Below are 8,630 nucleotides of genomic sequence, written 5' to 3' on the forward strand. Positions count from 1 at the left end.
GGAGAGAAAGAAAACTTCTCAGCACTCTAACTCAATCCTGTGGTTCTTATGATCACCTATGGCCATGGTCGGCAAACTGTGGCTCACCAGCCACATGCGGCTCTTTGGCCCCTTGAGTGTGGCTCTTCCACAAAATACCACGGCCTGGGCAAGTCTATTTTTGAAGAAGTTGCGTTAGAAGAAGTTTAAGTTTAAAAAATTTGGCTCTCAAAAGAAATTTCAGTCGTTGGACTGTTGACATTTGGCTCTGTTGACTAATGAGTTTGCCGACCACTGACCTGTGGTATGGGGATGGGGGGGAGGGGAATAGCTGGGTGACCAGATATCTACGATGGAATTCACCCATTCTTGCCTCTTTTGAGCTCCGACACTAATGTAGTTCATGGGTGTGGCAGCCAAGAAAAGGCACTGCTCAGATCTTCCTTTGAGAGAGAATCTGTTGTGTGCAGTGTACTGATGTGCCAGTCTGCAGCTTCTGAAGCTTCGGGATCCATGGCAACATTCCCGCCAAGGCTATGCTCTTCTCCAGCAGCTTCTAGCCAATGACCAACCACGGGGTGGGGGACTGACTAGAGCAGGCATTCCTGCCCAATAGAAGGATTCCTCTAGTGGGACTTGTTGCTGTGGGGCTCCCCATCAGTCTAGCCAAGACTTTCTTAGGGCTACCCTGCCTTCTGAGGCTCTACCTACCCAATTCTTCTTCCTTCCTGCTCTCCCTTCACAGGTGTTAGACTAAACATCGTGACTGAGGGTCTCCTCTCTGCTTCCTGCTCCTTTTCCCTTTTCTTTTTCTTATCTCCCAACAAATGTCTTACATTTCTAATTCGTCTTGGTGTGTGCTTCCTAGAGGACCTAAACAGAGGCAATACGGAAGAAGCAGAGCTCTTTGTCCCTTAGTACATCTCTGATCTCTGACGGGTCCTCCACACTCCGCCTTGGCCCTCCAACCAGCCTGTGCTCCCCCCTTAAGCAGCAGCTGTGGCCTTCAGCAGTGTTTGCCCTCGGGCATCACGTGGTCTTTTGCCATTTACTTTCCCAGCGGAAACACCCCGCCAAAGCAGACTGGAAACGGTGAAGTCTCTTCAGCTAACTGAAAGTAAATATGGAAAGCCAAGGAGGGACTGAGAAGTTCATACAAAGCTGACCCCGGCGGGAGATGGTGACCACGTTACCTACTTGGAGGTAAGGAGAAAGGTTAAAATATTCTGAAAACTGCTTCCAACAGTGTATTCTAAGGGCAGGAAGTTAATTTTAAAAAATTAAAACACTCCTAAGTCCTATTTATTTACAACCACCAAGTGTACAGAATCTGTTCACTTTGGCTTGAAACATAGAAGGTGAGTTACCCCAGTCAAATCCTGTCTATCCCATACTGACCATAGAGCTTTCATTTTCAGGTAGCCATAAACACTGAATCTATCTATCTATCTATCTATCTATCTATCATCTATCTATATATATATATCTGTCTATCTATCTATCATCTATTTATCTCTGTCCTGCCAGCTTTCCAAGCCTACAAGGACACCCTAAGTACAGGAGTTTGTTGGGTTAGGGGTTGTACTATCAGCACTAAAAAATAGTTTGAAGGTTTCTCATCACCTTCGACCTTACACATACTGCCTTCCCTCTGTCACAAACAAGGCAGGAATTCTATATTAAGTAAGTGACCTGGACTGAGGCTTGTGACAAATGTACACGCCCCACCTTCCCTGCTTCCTTCCATCTGTGCATGGCCTGGAGCAGCTGACAGGGACAGCCTTTCATCTTCCATCTCATCAGCTGGAGTTTCCCATGGCAAACAGCCAGGGAAGGCCAATCCTACGTGCCAAACTTACGTACCAACTCTTCCTACTCCAGGCAACTCACGTCTGACACTTCAAAAAAAAAAAAAAAAAAAAAAGCAGCAAAAGGGACTGCTCTGTGTGATTGAGGACAGCCAGCACGTCTGAAAGAAACGAACACTGTGAGCAGGAGCACGTTAGTGCTTGCTGTGAAAACTCTGTGGGTCCCTGTGGACCTGAGTGGTATTGGAGCCTGAATCCTCCCCATTTCTAGGATACATTCTATTTGCTGTTCAATTTCCCAAAAATAGAACTCCTTTCTCTCCATTTTTTTACTGTAACAAACTAGCATCACAAATACTTCTAATATTCTAAATACTTCTAATAAAAGAGAATGTTTCTTAGCATTCTCTTTTCAATGATTGCGAGGAATGTAAAGGAGTGGTTAACTGTAATTTGCTCTGTACCAGTGGCTTTCAATGTGGGTGGCCATGACCTACATAGTATATCCCAGCCTGGTACACACACACACACACACACACACACACACACAATGATTGTAGAAGGGACATGACAAATAAATGTAATGTGGGACCCCAGGATGACATATCTTGAAACACAGAAAGGGTATCAGGTTGCCACTAAGAAAAGTGAAATAAAGTATGAACTTGAGATAATAATAATATACCAATATTGGTTTATGAAGGTGAGAAATGTATCACAGTAATATGAGAGGCTAACGATGAGGAACTGGGGGAGGGGCATACAGGAACTCCGCACTGCCATTGTGACTTTTCTGTATGGTATCAGGAAGTATTCTACAATGAAAAACTCACAAAGGTAACAATAACTGCAAGAAGGCGTGGCCGCCTTGCCAGGGGACTGAAGTGACATCAGGCTCTTTCTTCCTAAGTCCCATATCTCCTCCCCCTTGTAAAATGCCTCTGATGACTCAGAGTCCCTTTCCAAAAGCACAGATGGAGTCAAAAGCCAGGAGACGAGGAAGAGAAAGCATTTGTGATGTGCCCCAGAAGGGCAGCTGATGGAAAGTGTGGTTACTACGGTGAGCCTGGCATCCTCCTGTTCTGTAACGCAGGTCCAGAGGGAGGCAATAAAGCTCTGTGAAATCCAGTCTGAATCCTGAAACGTGGCCAAATCACCAATTGCCAACTGACCTGCCCAAAATCTGACAGGAAATTCAAACCAGCGTGTTTTCCTGTTTTAAAGAGAGGTGCTATTTTGGCTTTTTTTTTTTTTTTTCTCTCCCCCTCCTTCTTAAGAACAACCCTGAGTTGGTATTGAAACATCTGAATCATATGGAAGGGATAAAATGGGATAAAATGGCACAAACCCCTGGAGCTGAAGAAATTCCCGGCTGTGATAGGAGTCCAGGCCTTTGGAATATGGGTCTAAACAGAGCAAACCTCAAAGCCAAAAGGTCTGAGTGTGAAGCTTTGTGAAATGCAAGTGTCCATGATTGGAAGCTGATTCGTTTTCCAAAACTCTGTGGAGAACAGTGTTTCAGAGCAGCTAAAGCTCGTACTTTGCTGACTCAGGACTCAAAAGCAGAAAGAATATGAACATTTTAGAAACTGTTTTGGAAACTCCTCTGTCTGACAGGTCTCTGATCCCCCTCTTTTTTGCATTTGTGAAAAGATCCTTTTTGGGATCCTGGATCTGAATGGAGAAAGGTTCTGATCCTTATGCGACTAGAGTTCAGGGAGCAGCCTGTCCAGATTAAGTACTTCTCAAATCCTTTTTCCAGAAGGGAAATTCTCATGTGAAAAAAATCTTACTTGGAAGCCCAATACATAAACAATTAAAATCAGAGCTGCTCTGGGTGAGGAGGATACAGAGTCACCTCACTGAATCATTCTATTCATGGAATATACTTACTTCGAGTGTATAAAAAGGTCTTTATTTACAGAAACGTGACTTAAAAGTACCTCAACATTTAGCATTTTTCACGATAAGTTATAGTAATATAATAATTTTATTTTTTATTTGTATAATTGGTGAACATTCTTGTCCTCAAAAATCCCAGGGACTAACATTTTTCAAAACAGATTTAAAGATGAAAGGGAGAAAAGCCCTCAAATAAATATTCGATTTGGCAGAAATTGGCCAGATGCTCATCCATTTCATTTCTTCCTCCTGAGAACGGAGGAATACCACCTATTCTAGCTGCCCTTGCAAATAAATTAGGAGCATGTGACTGAATCCTGTCCAATAGATTATGGGTGAAAAGAATATGTATTTCTTTCATCCCAGGGGAAGTTGTAGCCAAATCTTTAATCACCTACCACAATGAATAGAACATAAGTTTATATGTGAGAATTGCTCCAGAACGCTGCCATAAGATGCTGGTGGTTGGTGGCATGGACAAGATCACAAATTTGGACACCACATCCAGAGTGAAGGAATCTATCTGACTCATAATCATGAATTCACCACCTGTGAGTTCTACATGGCTTACACAGACTATCAAGATATCCTGGAAATCATGGCGATGATCTCAGGGATGATGGAGAACATTAAGGGCAGTCAGGTTACCTATCACCCTCTTCAAAATAGAACTAACCTCTTCAAAACAGAAGGAAATTCTTACCGATGCATATGTGACAAATTCTTACCGGTGCATATTTAATGCCGCCACCTTGGGCCACAGCCAGGCCCCTTGATAAACTTGTTGGGGACTTCCTGTAAATGACATGCATCAATCCCACACTCCACTGTGACCACTTGCAGAGAATGAGCCCTTTGGCTCTAGAGGGTCTGACAGCGCTTTGAGCTGCTTGTCATGAAGAAGGAAATATGCAATGCCTACACCCAGCTGAGTGACTGACTCCATGAGGCAGTGGCAGCTTTTTGAAGAGCAGGCCAAGGCCAAGCAGCTGGAGATGATGAGTTCATGTTCCTAGATGAAGACTTCTGCACTGCCATGAACTATGGACTGCCCCCCTCCCTCCTCCCCACACACACAGCTGGCTAGGGCATGGGCATCTAGCAAGTCATTATGTTTCTCACAGACTCCGATAGCATCAAGGAAGTACTTCTGTTTCCTGTCATAAAAACTGAAGACAAGAAGGAAAATGTAGCAACCAACGATACATTGGCACGCACAACAGCTGGCACTTCTGTCTAGAAAATAATAATTGCAAGCCACATGGCTCAGGCATCTTAGCATTTCTGCAAAAGATCAAGGACTACAGGGAATTCTTGGACGTTGCTATCCATTTGACTATCACAGTTCAGTCATCAGAAGAGAGAAAGGAAATTAAGAATTCCTTTTACTAAATACTCTGTTTTTCTCTAAAAAAATTAAAAGGAACATTTAACCACTGTGCCTGCTTCAGTGGAAGTTATATCACAATTAAATGGAGATGCTTTGTACCATATCATGGTTTATCCAGAATCCATTACAGTGAAGGAGCTCTGGCATTGACCTTTGGCTGTGCTTCCATTGGTGGCAGACAACTTGACCACATCGTGACCACTTCCTTACATGCCCAAGATATATGAAGAGCATGAGCGGCAAACAAATTTCTCTTTTATTAAAATTAAAATCAAATTTTAAGAATAGACTTTGGTACAGATAAAGAATATTCCATAATTATTAACATGATGCCAAGGCCAACAAGACTTTTCTTTGTAGCAATCACAGCTATGATTTTATACGTGGAATATCAATATACCATTTTTCCTTTCTGGTGAGCAAATGAATGAAAGCTGTTTTGTAGATGATTCTGCTTTCACTTGAAGAGTGGCTTCCAATAAAACCTCAGTTTCACAAACATAAGAAAGGCAACAAAGAATGGGTGCAAGCTTGATTCACCTACTTGGTATGGTTATTTTCACACTATGAAAGAAATCATAACTATATGCTCCCAAATATAGATATGCTTCCTTTCCTCCTCCAATGCCAAGGTTGAGCTTTAGTTGTAAATATCAGGCAGTGGTTATAACATACTCCAGCTCCAAGGGGCTGCATCTGAGTTCTTATTCTGGGAAGGAGTCAAGAACAAGAGTAACCCTCTGGATATAAGAGGTAGGAGCAATCCTATCTAATAAAGAGGGAATATGCTAATTGACCCTCACACTGTTGTAAAGATGGCGGTATCCACAGCCAAGAAGGAGGGAATATGCTAATTGACTGCCCCATCCTCAAAGATGGAGGCACCCACAGCCACAAGATGGCAGCACCCAGTCCCCTTAGCCCTGCCAGGGTGGCAGGCACATGGCAAGGCTAAGCCTGCCCCTTGGTGAGCCTGGCTGCTCCATGTGCCTGCCTCCGGAGTCCCCCAGTCCTCTCAGCCCTCCAGCTGCCAGGGCTGGCCCAAGGTGCAGGCAAGCCTCTGATGGCAGCTGCCCAGCCACCTAGGGCCACCTGAGGTTTAGGTAACCAGGGCCAGCCAAGGCTTGTGCTGATCGCCAGTCACCTCCCACCCCTGAGGGCTCCCTGACTGTGAGGGGTTGAGTGACACACACACACCACCTCCCCTCCCCCTGTCAGTGCATGAATTTTCATGCACCAGGTCTGTAGTGTGTAATAATGGGATAGGGACTCTGAGTAATTTTTAAAATATATATATATAGCCGAAACCGGTTTGGCTCAGTGGATAGAGCATCGGCCTGCAAACTGAAAGGTCCAGGGTTCGATTCCAGTCAAGGGCATGTACCTTGGCTGCGGGCACATCCCCAGTGGGGGGTGTGCAGGAGGTAGCTGATCGATGTTTCTAACTCTCTATCCCTCTCCCTTCCTCTCTGTGAAAAATCAATAAAATATATTTAAAAAATAAATAAAATTATATATATATATATATATGTATATATATATATATATATATATATATTTAAATATATATATCTTTATTGATTTCAGAGAGAAAGGGAGAGGGAGAGATAGAGATAAACATCAATGATAAGAATCATTGATTGGCTGCCTCCTACATGCCCACTACTGGGGATCTAGCCCACAACCCAGGCATGTGCCCTTGACTGAAATAGAACCTGGGACCCTTTAGTCTGCAGGCTGAAACTCTATCCACTGAGCCAAACCAGCTAGGGTGGGACTCAGAGACATTTTAATTTGAACATTAAACACCAACTGAGATTAGTTTTGACACAGATTCAATAAATATTGCCATAATAGTGACATGATGTTGACAATGGTAAGAAAATGGCACCAAAATCCCTATCTTGGCCCTAAACCCAGGGATTTGAGAGAGCATTGTCTCTCAAAACCTCTCCAATCCACATTCTGCACCCTGATTTTAAAGTCCCAATGCTTGCTTACTAATTGGGCACTGTGGTAAAAACAAAGGTTCTGTTTCCTGGTATTCTTGCCTCACCTTATCTTTCAACTAAAGCAGTTTTGTTATTTAATGAGTGAGAAGCCAGAGGCATAAGATAGAGATTCTAAACTGAAGGAGAGACCTTTACATTCAAGAGTCAAGTATCCTCCTCCGTGGCTGGGAGCCATAGCCTGTGTGATCACTGTCTTTCTTACTTCCTCCAGGTCACGAGTTGGTAACCGAGAGTCCTGGGAACTAGGGACTTCCGAAAGTTGTATGCAATATTGTGTCTAGCAGGGATATTTTACGGAGTGATTAATGCCTCCCTTAATCAGTTTTTGTTTGTAGGAAATGAATAAAAGGGTAATTCCTCCCTTCCCCCTGCTACAGAGATAGACAAGTTTCTCTTTTCAGTGCTCCTGCCCTGCAGCTCACCTCCATCCACTTCTTTGCCGAGGGCAGAGGACAGAGATAGGAGTTGCCCTGGAAGAGGGAAGGGAGACCAGAGGAAAGGGGCTTGGGGAGTAGGGGAAATGGGTTGGGGGTGGTGAGAACGGAACTGGGCGCAGGGAATGAGGGGAAAGGTGTTGTGCATGTAAGTTCTTCTGGGACTCACACGAGAATGGTTGGGTATGTTTCCTGCACATGGAGAGTGTTTGAACACTAGCCTGCATGGGGAGCTCAGCACAGATCCCAGAGCACAGCCATGTATCATCACCCGCCCCTCTGAGAGAAGGACAAGAACCCGAGTGCATTAGACAGAATTCCTGAGGTTCTCCCGACATTCCCTGTCCAGGTTTCCTGTACCATCTCAAGTGAATAGGGAGGAAGATTGAGAAAGGCCATCACACAAATAATTGAACTTGGATTTCTCAACTACCTGGTAGGTAGAAGGCTGAGTCAGATTGATTTGGAAAAATTATGGATGAGGTTAATTCTTTTTTTTTTTTTTTAATATATTTTATTGATTTTTTTACAGAGAGGAAGGGAGAGAGAGAGCTAGAAACATCGATGAGAAACATCGACCAGTTGCCTCTTGCACACCCCCTACCGGGGATGTGCCCGCAACCCAGGTACATGCCCTTGACCAGAATCGAACCCCGGACCTTTCAGTCCGCAGACCGACACTCTACCACTGAGCCTAACCGGTTTCGGCTGGATGAAGTTAATTCTTAAGCTTCCAAGATCATGGAGCAGAGGCGAAACAATTACATGTGGAAGGACATTATCTTTTAGCAAAGGTGCCCAGAACTTTCATCAGATTCTTAAAGGAACCTAAGCTTTTGGACAAGGGAATATTTTTAGGTTGAGCTCCTTGAGATGAGGGTTTGAGATTTGTGAGCAAGTGATTTATTAAGAAAGTGATTTACTTCTAGTGATTTACTACTGGAAAGAAAGTGGGGGAAACAGGAAAAGGGAGGAAGCCAAGCAAGGCTGCAGTCTCAGGCAGGGGTGTAAGTAGGACTTCAGTGTAGGACCAACTGAGGCAAGCGTGCCAAGCCATGGGCAGGGCTGTGGAGAATAAAATCCCAGGCCCTTTGGCTAAGGGCTC

At 44.1% G+C, this 8,630-nt stretch overlaps 1 pseudogene; it reads left to right on the forward strand.

Moving 5' to 3' along the window:
* The first annotated feature begins 1,156 nt into the window (after positions 1 to 1,156).
* LOC118717739 lies at positions 1,157 to 5,000 on the forward strand (annotated as a pseudogene).
* Positions 5,001 to 8,630: the final 3,630 nt, after the last annotated feature.

Source organism: Pipistrellus kuhlii, unplaced genomic scaffold (genome assembly GCF_014108245.1).
Source record: "Pipistrellus kuhlii isolate mPipKuh1 unplaced genomic scaffold, mPipKuh1.p scaffold_m20_p_13, whole genome shotgun sequence".
Lineage (NCBI taxonomy): Eukaryota > Metazoa > Chordata > Mammalia > Chiroptera > Vespertilionidae > Pipistrellus > Pipistrellus kuhlii.